The following is a 14,335-nucleotide window of genomic DNA, read 5'->3' as shown; positions in this document are numbered from 1 at the left end:
GTTTAAGTGGAAAATAAAGCTTCGGGCAGATTCAAATTCCACTATCCCCTCCCTAATCCACCCCCCACCCACTCCCCCTCACCCCCGTTGCTTTATCTGACATACAGTATTGTACCACGAAACAGAATTTAAAATGTACACGTTTGTTTTTATATATTTATATTATATATATAATAAAGTATATTTTTCAATAAAAAATCTGTTCTTATCAGTTTAATATCTGATACGTCCCCTATCTGGGGACCATATATTAAATGGATTTTTGGAACAGGGAGATGGAAGAAGAGCTTGCTCTGTCCACTCCACGCATCGACCTGGTATTGCAGTACCTCCAGGACCGGTGCACTTCTCTTACTCAGTTTGAAAAAAGCAGAAAAAGAAGCAGCAAACGAGCTGTGGGGAAATGAAAAGGCCAGCAAGCAAAGTTTGGGAGGACAAGCAGTGCAGGAGACAGAGAGCCGTGGAGCAAGGAGGAAGCCGACGGTGGTGCACAATGCAGCATGGCAGGCCAGCAGAAGCACAAGAAAGGCAGGCAGGCAGGCAGGCAGGCAGGCAGGCAGGCAGGCAGGCAGGCAGGCAGGCAGGCAGGCAGGCAGGCACATTTGGTAGTTGTTGTCTTGTTGTCTTGTGATCCCGCCGGCTGTGTTCAGCTGTGAGTTGTTGCAGGAACGAGCCGATTGCATGAACGAGCTGGTTGTGGCCGTCACAAAGAGGCGGGGCTATGCAAATAGGGTTTGCCGGGGCAGTCGGGAAGGTGCTGGGAGTGTGCGGGCCTCAGGCCGGCGAGGCCGATGAAGGTCCGAAACAGGGCCTGAGCCAGAGAGGGCCTGGGGCTGGGAGCCCCCGGGTCCGGGCCGACTGGATGTGGTGTTGCCTGGATGTGGTGTGGGCTTGGGCCGGAGTTGTGCTGCCGGCAGGGCCCAGCCCTCCCTCTCCCCATGGAGGCATGTCTAGCCTGGCTTTGGGCCCGTCTGCGCGCGCGCCTTTCGGGTTATCGCTTCTCGGCCTTTTGGCACGATCAAGTGTAAGCTTTGGTCGTGTCAGAGGCAATTTGTTCGATGGGAACATAGCGATTGAGTCGTGAGAAGGCGATCTAAGGATCTTCTGGAGATGGCTGTTCCTCCGGAGGCGCCAAATACAGCAAGGCTGGTTTTTCCTCGTGAAAAGAAAGAGACGTATGTCCTGAGAAAGATACAAAAGGATATTGTGGAAGACCTTTTGGGGATGGATCGTGCAAGCATCTTTTGTGTGCAGGTATTCATGCAACAAGGATTTTATGATATATCCTTCATAAATGCAAATGAACTGAGAACCTTTAATATGCGATTCCGGGAAAAGATATCACATCCCGATTTGCTGGATTTGACTTTGCTCATTAAGGAGTCGAAAATCCGAACCCCCATAACGGTGCACATGTATAATCCTTTTGTGTGTGATAATGAAATCAGGATTTTTCTTGGGAAGTTCTGCAGTTATGTTTCCCCATGTGAGAGGAGAAGAAATGTATTTGGGACATTTAATGGTCAAAGGAGGTTCTGGGCAGAATTTAAAAAGGCTGATGATGGAATTGGGGGCGTGTTTCACCCTCCACAAGCGTTCTCTATCGGGAGTAATAGAGGATATTTATTCTATCCGGATATGCCTGTTTTTTGCAGAAACTGTTTCTCTTTTGGCCATTTAAAAGAAAATTGTGCCAGTAATCAAGTTTGTCGCAATTGTTTTAAAGCTGGTCACAGAACTGTTGAGTGTCCCGACATGCGTAAATGCCATTTGTGTAATTCCACAGAGCATTTGGCAAAAGAATGTCCGAAAGTTAAGCCAACATATGCGAGTGCCCTTATTAAAGGAAAGGCTGAGTTGTTGGCTGCTCCTGAAGTTTTGTTTGTTCCTGAACAAGCTGTGCAAAATACCACAGATGAGCCTAATGAGGATTTGGGTGCGGTTCCTGACCTGTTAAGTGGAGAGGGGGAGGATGTAGATGTTATCGACACTGCTACCCTTCTGGAAGTGCTGCAAACTGCAGGAATGGAGGTGGATAAACTCTCCCTTAAACGGAAAAATGAAGGAGAGAGTTCTAGCACTGAACAATGGAGTGAGATGATTGAGGAATTTTCAAGCTCAGAAGATGTTCAGGGTGGTGATTCCATTTCTGCTTTTGATTCCGATTCCTCTGCTTCGGTGCAGTCGTTTTTGGATAAAGGGAAAGTAGAGGAATTGACTAGAACTATTAATTTTCAGAAAGCGGAGGACCCTAAAGCAAAGAAGAAATCCAAACAGGATGGAAAGGAAGATGCGGAGAGAGGAACGGAAGAGATGCAAGGGGTTAAGACTGATAGCGCTGAGAATGCTGGTCCAAAAAAGACAAGGGCAAGAGGATCTGCAAAGAAAAAATGATTTATGTTATGATTTGATTGTTTTTCTTTCCCTAATTAAAGTATGTTCCTTAAAATAGGTTCGATCAACGTGAGGAGCATAAAGTCAAGGTATAGAAGAACTACTATACTGAATGATTTGTTTTCTTATAAGTATGACATTTTATGTTTACAGGAATGTGGCTTACAAGAGGAGCCTTGTATTATGGGTTTAAATGTGGGACCAGTTTTTTGGTCTGTGAGTGATGAAAGGAATGGTGGAGTGGGGGTTTTATTTAAAAATCATTTTTTTTCAATAAGTAAAGTTATACATATTGTTCAGGGTAGAGCTTTGATGGTTTTTTTTGAATATAGAAATAAGGTTTTTAAGTTGTTAAATGTTTATGCACATGCAGAGAAAAAAGAAAGGATTTTTCTTTTTGAAAAAGTAAAATTTTTTTTGGATGGGAGAGAAAATATTATTTTTGTTGGGGATTTCAATTGCATTATTTATGCGGGGGATAGGGAAGGAGTGAGCGGTGAGGGTGGTGGTGTTGATAGTTCTGGGAAGGAACTGAAAGAAATTATAAATGTTTTTGGTTTTCAGGATGCCCATAAGGCTATGGGGTACAAGGATAAAGGTTTTTCCTTTTTTGGTGAAAGAGGGAATGTCCGATCCAGGATTGATTTTTGTTTCTTATCCAAGTCTTTAAAGGTGGAGGGTTTTCATTTGAGACGTTTTCCTTTTACGGACCATGCGTGCATTGAGTGTAGTTTCAGTGTGGATGGTGAGTGTGAATATGGAAGAGGCGTATGGAAATTGAATATTACTTTATTAGAGGATGAAGTATTTAAAAGTGAGTATGTTGAATGTTTTAAAAGGTGGGAGAACAAGAAAGTGATTTTTGGAGATGTGGTTGAATGGTGGGAATGGGTAAAATTTAAAACAAAGTTTTTTTTCATTAAAAAAGGTAGTGAGAAAGTAAAGTGTGAGAGTGAAGATTTAGAAAGATGGCAGTTAAGATTAAATTATTTGGGAGAACTAAGGAAGATGGGGGAGGAGGTGTCTCAAGAAATTGAGGATGCTAAGGAGAAAGTGAATCAGTATTTGGAGATAAAAGGGAAAAAGATTATAGCGCAAGCAAGGTTGGTGGTAAAAGAAAATAACGAGAAATGTACAAAATTTTTTTTTAAGAAGGTTTTTAATAATAAAACTAGTATGTCAAGTGTATTGAATGAAGATGGTGAGGTTGTGAAAGGTGCAAAAGAGATTGTAAAAAGTGTTTGGAAATTTTATAATAATTTATATACAGAAAAAATACAAGATAGAAGGATGACGGAAGAATGTGTAAATGAAATAGAGAATGTTTTAGAGCATCGGGACGGTGAAATATTAGAGAAGGATATAAGAAAATGTGAGATTGAAGAATGTTTGAGGAGAATGAGTAAAGGTAAGGTACCTGGTAATGACGGGTTGCCCGTAGAATTTTATTGTACCTTTTGGGATCATATTGGTGGAAGTGTGTTTCAGGTTTTTAAGTTAGTGATGGAGAGGGGGATTTTATCTAAAAGTATGTGTGAAGGTATAATTGTTTTACTGTATAAAAAAGGCGATAAGGATGACCTCCGGAACTGGAGACCAATTACACTTCTTAATACGGATTATAAATTAATTGCTAAACTAATTGCGAATCGTTTAAGGGGAGTAATTCATAAAATGGTGGGGGAAGAACAGATTTGCGCTGTTCCAGGGAGGCAAATTGCAGAAAGTTTGATTGTGTTAAGGGATGCAGTGTGGGACAGTAAAGCGAGGAAGGTACCGGTAGCAATTGTGGCTGTGGACTTTGAAAAAGCTTACGATAGGGTAGGTCATGCTTTTATGTTTGATGTTTTAAAAAGAATGGGTGTGCCTGAGAGAATGTTGGTATGGATTAAATGTTTATATAAAAATATTATTAGTCGAGTGCAGGTGAATGGTTTTGTTACTGAGGAGGTGAAAATAAACTCCGGGGTGAGACAGGGTTGCCCCCTTTCACCTATACTTTTTATTTGTGTTATAGAGCCATTATTATGTATGTTGCGGAAAGATAAGCTGGTTAGAGGAGTAGAGATACCAGGTAGTGGGGGCAGAGATCTTAGAGCTATTTGTTATATGGATGATGTAACTATTATTTGTAAATCTTCGGTGGGTTTAAAAAGAGCAAAATTACTAATTGATTTATTCTGTATGGCTAGTGGTTTTAAATTAAATGAAGGGAAAAGTGTATGTAAATTGTTTGGTTGGTTGAAGGAAGCTGATATTGGTGGATGGACGGTGGAAAGAAAAGGGGTGGAGATATTGGGAGTTTTTTTTGGAGACGAGCTAAAAGGAAGTGAGAGTTGGGAGAAAACTTTTAATAAAATTAAAAAGAAGATAGATTTTTGGTCGCTGAGAAGATTATCAATTGAAGGTAGAGTGTTAATAATAAAAGCAGTTCTGGTGCCAATCTTGTTGTATATAAGTCTTGTATTTCCAGCACCAGATAAGTGTTTGCGTAAAGTTTTAAGAATTATTTTTTTATTTTTATGGAATTCAAAAATGGAAAAGTTGGGGAGAAGTAAAATTATAAAGAGAAAAGAAAAAGGGGGCAAAGGTTTAATGAATATTGAAAGATTTTTAGCAATTAAATATGTAAGTATGTGTGTAAAAGTTTGTAAAAAAGATAATTTAATAGGATGTATGGTGAGATATATGGCAGGTAGTGTTTTAAGAAAATATAAAATTTTAACTGTGGATTTGAGAAGACCTATATGTTTTAATGCTCCGTGGTTTTATATTCGTATAGAACGGTGCATAAGAAGAAATTGTCTTGAAAATATACCCATAACAGAATGGGGTGATAGTAAAAAGATGTTGAAAGCTTTAGAGATGAAGGAAGAGGTAGAAGTGATAGGAGGTTTAACAGAGGTGGAAAGTGAAAAAGTATGGAAGGGGATTAATGGGAAAGAAATAATTAATAGGCAGAAAGATTTGAGTTGGATGGCTGCGCATGGGTGTTTACCTACGCGTGAGTTTCAAAGGAGACGAAGATTAATTAATAGTGAGGTATGTCCTAGAGATGGTTGTGGTCAAATAGAAAATGTGGTACATGTGTTTTGGAATTGTATATATGCAAGGAAAGTGTGGAAAGGTTTGGGAAATTTAATAAAGGGGTTAACGGGGTTTCAAATGTTAACTTTTAACATGATGTTGTATGGTTTATGTGATGTGAATGATGTTAATGTAAGATTGTTATGGTTAATAATGAATTGTGTAAAAGAGGCAATGTGGGATGTTAGGAATGTTTTAATTTTTAATCATAAAGAAATTGATATAGTGGGATGTATTAATTTGGTCCGTAGTAGATTATTTTTGTATGTCCTGAGTGATCGAAGGAAGCTGGGAGAAATCGATGCAGAAGGTTTTTGGAAAACCAAAAAATGGAAATCTTGGATAAAAAATTAATGGTTGAAATGTTTTGCTTTTCCTTTTGGGTGTTTTGAAAATGTATTTAAATGTGTAATGTTTTATTTCTGATTGTTTTTTGTGTGTGAGCATAATAAAAAATTAAAAAAAAAAAAAAAAATCTGTTCTTATCAGTTTAATATCTGATACGTCCCCTATCTGGGGACCATATATTAAATGGATTTTTGGAACAGGGAGATGGAAGAAGAGCTTGCTCTGTCCACTCCACGCATCGACCTGGTATTGCAGTACCTCCAGGACCGGTGCACTTCTCTTACTCAGTTTGAAAAAGCAGAAAAAGAAGCAGCAAACGAGCTGTGGGGAAATGAAAAGGCCAGCAAGCAAAGTTTGGGAGGACAAGCAGTGCAGGAGACAGAGAGCCGTGGAGCAAGGAGGAAGCCGACGGTGGTGCACAATGCAGCATGGCAGGCCAGCAGAAGCACAAGAAAGGCAGGCAGGCAGGCAGGCAGGCAGGCAGGCAGGCAGGCAGGCAGGCAGGCAGGCACATTTGGTAGTTGTTGTCTTGTTGTCTTGTGATCCCGCCGGCTGTGTTCAGCTGTGAGTTGTTGCAGGAACGAGCCGATTGCATGAACGAGCTGGTTGTGGCCGTCACAAAGAGGCGGGGCTATGCAAATAGGGTTTGCCGGGGCAGTCGGGAAGGTGCTGGGAGTGTGCGGGCCTCAGGCCGGCGAGGCCGATGAAGGTCCGAAACAGGGCCTGAGCCAGAGAGGGCCTGGGGCTGGGAGCCCCCGGGTCCGGGCCGACTGGATGTGGTGTTGCCTGGATGTGGTGTGGGCTTGGGCCGGAGTTGTGCTGCCGGCAGGGCCCAGCCCTCCCTCTCCCCATGGAGGCATGTCTAGCCTGGCTTTGGGCCCGTCTGCGCGCGCGCCTTTCGGGTTATCGCTTCTCGGCCTTTTGGCTAAGATCAAGTGTAGTATCTGTTCTTATCAGTTTAATATCTGATACGTCCCCTATCTGGGGACCATATATTAAATGGATTTTTGGAACAGGGAGATGGAAGAAGAGCTTGCTCTGTCCACTCCACGCATCGACCTGGTATTGCAGTACCTCCAGGACCGGTGCACTTCTCTTACTCAGTTTGAAAAAGCAGAAAAAGAAGCAGCAAACGAGCTGTGGGGAAATGAAAAGGCCAGCAAGCAAAGTTTGGGAGGACAAGCAGTGCAGGAGACAGAGAGCCGTGGAGCAAGGAGGAAGCCGACGGTGGTGCACAATGCAGCATGGCAGGCCAGCAGAAGCACAAGAAAGGCAGGCAGGCAGGCAGGCAGGCAGGCAGGCAGGCAGGCAGGCAGGCAGGCAGGCAGGCAGGCACATTTGGTAGTTGTTGTCTTGTTGTCTTGTGATCCCGCCGGCTGTGTTCAGCTGTGAGTTGTTGCAGGAACGAGCCGATTGCATGAACGAGCTGGTTGTGGCCGTCACAAAGAGGCGGGGCTATGCAAATAGGGTTTGCCGGGGCAGTCGGGAAGGTGCTGGGAGTGTGCGGGCCTCAGGCCGGCGAGGCCGATGAAGGTCCGAAACAGGGCCTGAGCCAGAGAGGGCCTGGGGCTGGGAGCCCCCGGGTCCGGGCCGACTGGATGTGGTGTTGCCTGGATGTGGTGTGGGCTTGGGCCGGAGTTGTGCTGCCGGCAGGGCCCAGCCCTCCCTCTCCCCATGGAGGCATGTCTAGCCTGGCTTTGGGCCCGTCTGCGCGCGCGCCTTTCGGGTTATCGCTTCTCGGCCTTTTGGCTAAGATCAAGTGTAGTATCTGTTCTTATCAGTTTAATATCTGATACGTCCCCTATCTGGGGACCATATATTAAATGGATTTTTGGAACAGGGAGATGGAAGAAGAGCTTGCTCTGTCCACTCCACGCATCGACCTGGTATTGCAGTACCTCCAGGACCGGTGCACTTCTCTTACTCAGTTTGAAAAAGCAGAAAAAGAAGCAGCAAACGAGCTGTGGGGAAATGAAAAGGCCAGCAAGCAAAGTTTGGGAGGACAAGCAGTGCAGGAGACAGAGAGCCGTGGAGCAAGGAGGAAGCCGACGGTGGTGCACAATGCAGCATGGCAGGCCAGCAGAAGCACAAGAAAGGCAGGCAGGCAGGCAGGCAGGCAGGCAGGCAGGCAGGCAGGCAGGCAGGCAGGCAGGCAGGCACATTTGGTAGTTGTTGTCTTGTTGTCTTGTGATCCCGCCGGCTGTGTTCAGCTGTGAGTTGTTGCAGGAACGAGCCGATTGCATGAACGAGCTGGTTGTGGCCGTCACAAAGAGGCGGGGCTATGCAAATAGGGTTTGCCGGGGCAGTCGGGAAGGTGCTGGGAGTGTGCGGGCCTCAGGCCGGCGAGGCCGATGAAGGTCCGAAACAGGGCCTGAGCCAGAGAGGGCCTGGGGCTGGGAGCCCCCGGGTCCGGGCCGACTGGATGTGGTGTTGCCTGGATGTGGTGTGGGCTTGGGCCGGAGTTGTGCTGCCGGCAGGGCCCAGCCCTCCCTCTCCCCATGGAGGCATGTCTAGCCTGGCTTTGGGCCCGTCTGCGCGCGCGCCTTTCGGGTTATCGCTTCTCGGCCTTTTGGCTAAGATCAAGTGTAGTATCTGTTCTTATCAGTTTAATATCTGATACGTCCCCTATCTGGGGACCATATATTAAATGGATTTTTGGAACAGGGAGATGGAAGAAGAGCTTGCTCTGTCCACTCCACGCATCGACCTGGTATTGCAGTACCTCCAGGACCGGTGCACTTCTCTTACTCAGTTTGAAAAAGCAGAAAAAGAAGCAGCAAACGAGCTGTGGGGAAATGAAAAGGCCAGCAAGCAAAGTTTGGGAGGACAAGCAGTGCAGGAGACAGAGAGCCGTGGAGCAAGGAGGAAGCCGACGGTGGTGCACAATGCAGCATGGCAGGCCAGCAGAAGCACAAGAAAGGCAGGCAGGCAGGCAGGCAGGCAGGCAGGCAGGCAGGCAGGCAGGCAGGCAGGCAGGCAGGCAGGCACATTTGGTAGTTGTTGTCTTGTTGTCTTGTGATCCCGCCGGCTGTGTTCAGCTGTGAGTTGTTGCAGGAACGAGCCGATTGCATGAACGAGCTGGTTGTGGCCGTCACAAAGAGGCGGGGCTATGCAAATAGGGTTTGCCGGGGCAGTCGGGAAGGTGCTGGGAGTGTGCGGGCCTCAGGCCGGCGAGGCCGATGAAGGTCCGAAACAGGGCCTGAGCCAGAGAGGGCCTGGGGCTGGGAGCCCCCGGGTCCGGGCCGACTGGATGTGGTGTTGCCTGGATGTGGTGTGGGCTTGGGCCGGAGTTGTGCTGCCGGCAGGGCCCAGCCCTCCCTCTCCCCATGGAGGCATGTCTAGCCTGGCTTTGGGCCCGTCTGCGCGCGCGCCTTTCGGGTTATCGCTTCTCGGCCTTTTGGCTAAGATCAAGTGTAGTATCTGTTCTTATCAGTTTAATATCTGATACGTCCCCTATCTGGGGACCATATATTAAATGGATTTTTGGAACAGGGAGATGGAAGAAGAGCTTGCTCTGTCCACTCCACGCATCGACCTGGTATTGCAGTACCTCCAGGACCGGTGCACTTCTCTTACTCAGTTTGAAAAAGCAGAAAAAGAAGCAGCAAACGAGCTGTGGGGAAATGAAAAGGCCAGCAAGCAAAGTTTGGGAGGACAAGCAGTGCAGGAGACAGAGAGCCGTGGAGCAAGGAGGAAGCCGACGGTGGTGCACAATGCAGCATGGCAGGCCAGCAGAAGCACAAGAAAGGCAGGCAGGCAGGCAGGCAGGCAGGCAGGCAGGCAGGCAGGCAGGCAGGCAGGCAGGCAGGCAGGCAGGCAGGCAGGCACATTTGGTAGTTGTTGTCTTGTTGTCTTGTGATCCCGCCGGCTGTGTTCAGCTGTGAGTTGTTGCAGGAACGAGCCGATTGCATGAACGAGCTGGTTGTGGCCGTCACAAAGAGGCGGGGCTATGCAAATAGGGTTTGCCGGGGCAGTCGGGAAGGTGCTGGGAGTGTGCGGGCCTCAGGCCGGCGAGGCCGATGAAGGTCCGAAACAGGGCCTGAGCCAGAGAGGGCCTGGGGCTGGGAGCCCCCGGGTCCGGGCCGACTGGATGTGGTGTTGCCTGGATGTGGTGTGGGCTTGGGCCGGAGTTGTGCTGCCGGCAGGGCCCAGCCCTCCCTCTCCCCATGGAGGCATGTCTAGCCTGGCTTTGGGCCCGTCTGCGCGCGCGCCTTTCGGGTTATCGCTTCTCGGCCTTTTGGCTAAGATCAAGTGTAGTATCTGTTCTTATCAGTTTAATATCTGATACGTCCCCTATCTGGGGACCATATATTAAATGGATTTTTGGAACAGGGAGATGGAAGAAGAGCTTGCTCTGTCCACTCCACGCATCGACCTGGTATTGCAGTACCTCCAGGACCGGTGCACTTCTCTTACTCAGTTTGAAAAAGCAGAAAAAGAAGCAGCAAACGAGCTGTGGGGAAATGAAAAGGCCAGCAAGCAAAGTTTGGGAGGACAAGCAGTGCAGGAGACAGAGAGCCGTGGAGCAAGGAGGAAGCCGACGGTGGTGCACAATGCAGCATGGCAGGCCAGCAGAAGCACAAGAAAGGCAGGCAGGCAGGCAGGCAGGCAGGCAGGCAGGCAGGCAGGCAGGCAGGCAGGCACATTTGGTAGTTGTTGTCTTGTTGTCTTGTGATCCCGCCGGCTGTGTTCAGCTGTGAGTTGTTGCAGGAACGAGCCGATTGCATGAACGAGCTGGTTGTGGCCGTCACAAAGAGGCGGGGCTATGCAAATAGGGTTTGCCGGGGCAGTCGGGAAGGTGCTGGGAGTGTGCGGGCCTCAGGCCGGCGAGGCCGATGAAGGTCCGAAACAGGGCCTGAGCCAGAGAGGGCCTGGGGCTGGGAGCCCCCGGGTCCGGGCCGACTGGATGTGGTGTTGCCTGGATGTGGTGTGGGCTTGGGCCGGAGTTGTGCTGCCGGCAGGGCCCAGCCCTCCCTCTCCCCATGGAGGCATGTCTAGCCTGGCTTTGGGCCCGTCTGCGCGCGCGCCTTTCGGGTTATCGCTTCTCGGCCTTTTGGCTCGATCAAGTGTAATGCTTGGTTGGGTCTTAAGGTTTGCAGTAGGAACCCCGTAGCTTGGCCTTTCTGGGATCGTCATTGCGACTTCACCCAGTTGCTGCTTTTGGGCTGTGGGCTATCCGAGGCATACCTGAAGGCGATCTTACCTTTGAAAAGATGGATATTTCGTCAGCACCAGAAGCGCCGAACACGGTGCGCCTGTTCTTTCCGAAAGATCGAAGGAATGAATATGTTCTGCGCAAGATCCAGATCGACATCGTGGAGGGACGTCTTGGAATGGATCGGAAAAGTATTTTCTGTGTTCAGGCCTTTCCACAGCAAGGCTTCTACGATATCTCCTTTGTCGATTTGAGTGAGCTGAGGACCTGCTATTTAAGGAGTCAGGAGATGGCTGACCATCCGGATCTGAAAGATCTTCGTTTTGTTGTCAACGAGACAAGGAATCGTGTGCCAGTGGTTGTACACATGTACAACCCTTTCGTCAAAGACGAGGAGATAAGAGCTTTCCTGGGACGCTACAGTTCCTATGTGTCCCCAGGAGAAAGGAAAATGAATGTCTTTGGGACTTTTAACGGGCAAAGGCGCTTTTGGGCCGAGTTCAAGCAGGACCCGAATGGAATTGGTGGCCGTTTACATCCACCCCAGACCTTTTCCATTGGGAACAACAAGGGTTATCTATACTACCCAGGCCAGCCTTCCTTCTGTAGGAACTGTTTTTGTTTTGGTCATGTTAAAACAGACTGTGAGAAAGGACCTGTTTGTAAGAACTGTTTTAAACCTGGACACAGGACTGTTGATTGTGAGGCGGCCCGTGCATGTCATCTCTGCGGGTCGAATGAGCATCTCGCTAAAAACTGTCCAAAGGTCCATGCAACTCAGGGAAAGGCAATTTATTCGGATATTGTGAAAGGGGTGAAACCTGCAGAGCCTGGTGGTGCAAACACGCTGGCTCCGGTTGCAGAGGAAACGGCACCGAATGATCTGGTCGAGGACTCGGAGGAAGAAGAGGCTCCGGATTTGTTGAGAGCAGAAGGGGATGATGCTGCACCTGTCCCAGAGACCCAAGAGGAGATGGATGTTGGGAAAGCATCCCTAAAGAGAAAACCAGAGGACAGTAGTGCAAGCTCTATTCCTTGGAGTGAAAGAGTGGAGGACTTTCACAGCTCTGAGGAGAAAAAGGATGATGATTCTTCTGTCTGTATAGACTCAGACTCCTCCTTGTCAGCAGCCTTTTTGGATCAGGAGGAGGTTGAAAAGTTGCAACAGACCATGAACGTTGTGGACTATAAGACAAAGAAAAAGAAAACCAAAAAAGATGAGAGTGACAGAAGCTCTAGACAGATGAGGGGAGTCGGCAGCAGCAGTAATGCCGACAAAGAGCCTCTTCCTAGGGCAAGGGCTAGGGGAAGTACAAAAAAGAGTTAAAAATTTGTGTTTGTTTTCTTCTTATTACTTCTTAAATGCCTATCAATGTAGGTTCTATAAATGTGCGTAGCATTTCTTCTGCAAGTAGAAGGGCGGTGATTTTTGATATCCTGATGTCTTTTGCTTTAGATATATTTTTTTTGCAGGAATGTGCTATAAAGGAGGAACCCAATAAAGTTAAATGGAATCGGGGTCCGGCCATTTGGTCTACCAGCCATGAGAGAAATGGCGGGGTAGGTATTTTGTTTAACAGCCCGAATTTTGTTGTAAAACAAGTTATACATATTGTTCGGGGGAGAGTACTTTTTGTTATGGTGGAGTATAATAATCAAGTTTTGAAATTATTTAATGTGTATGCTCCAACAAGCAGGAAAGAAAGAATTTTAATTTTTGAAAAACTTAAAGTGTTTTTGGGTGGGAAAGATAATGTTATTTTGGCTGGGGATTTTAATTGTGTTATAAGTGATAAAGATAGTTTTAACCAAAGGGGTAGTAAAAGGAAAGTGGATAAATCTGGTGTAATTTTGCGAGATGTCATTGCAATGTTTAATTTAAAAGATGCGTATAAGGCTAAAGGAGATCCAGCTGAGCCTTTTACTTTCTTTAGCGATAAAGGGGATAGTAAGTCTAGGATTGACTTTTGTTTTTTTTCAAATTCTTTGAATCTTTTGGATTATTGTGTGGATAGAACACTTTTTTCTGATCATGGGTGTGTGAAGTGTAAGATAGAGATAAATGGTGAAAGGGAAAGTGGGAGGGGTTTGTGGAAACTTAATGTCTCTCTATTACAAGATGAGGAGATTAAAAGGGAGTTTGAAATATGGTTTAAAAAATGGGTAACAAGAAAGGGGGATTTTGGGAATATTGGTGAGTGGTGGGATTGGTTTAAAAAAGAAACTAAAAGATTTTTTGTTAAAAAAAGCTGTCAGAAAGCAAGGGAAAAAAGAGAGGAGTATGATAGGTGGCAAAAAAGGCTACTATATTTGGAGGAGTTAAAAAAGATTGGTGAAGATGTGAGTGTGGACATGGATGAAGCGAGAGAAAAAATTAAAAAATGTTTGGAGAAAAAAGGAAAATCAATTATTGCTTTGGCTAAAGTAGAAGTTAAGGAATTTGATGAGAAATGTACAAATTTTTTCTTTAAAAAAGCTTTTAGGAAGAAAGCGGAGATGTGGAGTGTGTTTGATAAAGATGGATGTGAAAAATTTGCAGGTGCGGATGTTTTACAAACAGTGTGTGAGTACTATGAGGACTTGTTTTCTGTGAAGGTAAGAAATGAAAGTATGGAGGAAGAGTGTTTGAACGTAATTGAAAATCGCTTGAATGATGAAGATGTAGATATGTTAAAAGAAGATTTGTCAAAAACTGAGTTTGAGGAATGTGTGAGGGGAATGAGGAAAGGGAAAGTGCCTGGGAGTGATGGGCTCCCAATAGAGTTTTACTGTGAGTTTTGGGATCTTTTGGGTGATGTTGTGTGTGAGGTAGGTAAGAATGTATTTGAAAGAGGGTGTTTGACAGAAAGTATGAAAGAAAGTGTGGTTGTGTTGTTATATAAAAAGGGTGATAAAAGAGAGTTGAAAAACTGGAGGCCTATATCTTTATTAAATGCAGATTATAAAATCATAGCTAAGATTGTAGCTAACCGTTTGAGAGATGTTGTTGTGAGAATGGTAGGTGAGGAACAGATATGTGCAGTGCCTGGGCGTCAGATAAGTGAGTGTTTGATGTGTTTGAGAGATATCTTATGGTATGCGAAAGAAAGGAGTCAGACTGTGGCGGTGGTAACGGTTGATTTTGAGAAGGCCTATGATCGTGTGAATCATGATTTTATGTTTATAGTTTTGAAGAAAATGGGAGTGCCTGAGCGTATGTTGTCATGGATTAAGTGTTTGTATGGAGATATTGTTAGTAAGTTTCAGGTTAATGGTTTTTTGTCATCAAAGATTAAAATAAAATCCGGAGTGAGACAGGGGTGTCCGTTGTCCCCAATTCTGTTCATATGTGCAATAGAACCTTTGTTGTGT

General features: G+C 46.1%; 5 non-coding genes and 2 pseudogenes across 5 annotated transcripts; all 7 read left to right on the top strand.

Annotated features, from left to right (window-relative positions):
• The first annotated feature begins 180 nt into the window (after positions 1-180).
• On the top strand, positions 181-351 carry LOC121397389 (annotated as a pseudogene).
• Positions 352-5,906: 5,555 nt separating this feature from the next.
• LOC121397393 lies at positions 5,907-6,109 on the top strand (annotated as a pseudogene).
• Positions 6,110-6,734: 625 nt separating this feature from the next.
• Positions 6,735-6,925, top strand: LOC121397491. Its single transcript, XR_005963714.1, has one exon. It is a non-coding gene; the product is annotated as a U2 spliceosomal RNA (small nuclear RNA).
• Positions 6,926-7,558: 633 nt separating this feature from the next.
• LOC121397490 lies at positions 7,559-7,749 on the top strand. The gene has a single exon (XR_005963713.1). It is a non-coding gene; the product is annotated as a U2 spliceosomal RNA (small nuclear RNA).
• Positions 7,750-8,382: 633 nt separating this feature from the next.
• Positions 8,383-8,573, top strand: LOC121397489. Its single transcript, XR_005963712.1, has one exon. It is a non-coding gene; the product is annotated as a U2 spliceosomal RNA (small nuclear RNA).
• Positions 8,574-9,210: 637 nt separating this feature from the next.
• Positions 9,211-9,401, top strand: LOC121397488. Its single transcript, XR_005963711.1, has one exon. It is a non-coding gene; the product is annotated as a U2 spliceosomal RNA (small nuclear RNA).
• Positions 9,402-10,050: 649 nt separating this feature from the next.
• Positions 10,051-10,241, top strand: LOC121397487. Its single transcript, XR_005963710.1, has one exon. It is a non-coding gene; the product is annotated as a U2 spliceosomal RNA (small nuclear RNA).
• The last annotated feature ends 4,094 nt before the right edge of the window (positions 10,242-14,335 follow it).

This window comes from Xenopus laevis, chromosome 8L (genome assembly GCF_017654675.1).
Source record: "Xenopus laevis strain J_2021 chromosome 8L, Xenopus_laevis_v10.1, whole genome shotgun sequence".
Classification (NCBI taxonomy): domain Eukaryota; kingdom Metazoa; phylum Chordata; class Amphibia; order Anura; family Pipidae; genus Xenopus; species Xenopus laevis.
The sequence above is the reverse complement of the archived record's forward strand: the minus strand, read 5'-3'. Positions and strand labels throughout refer to the sequence as shown.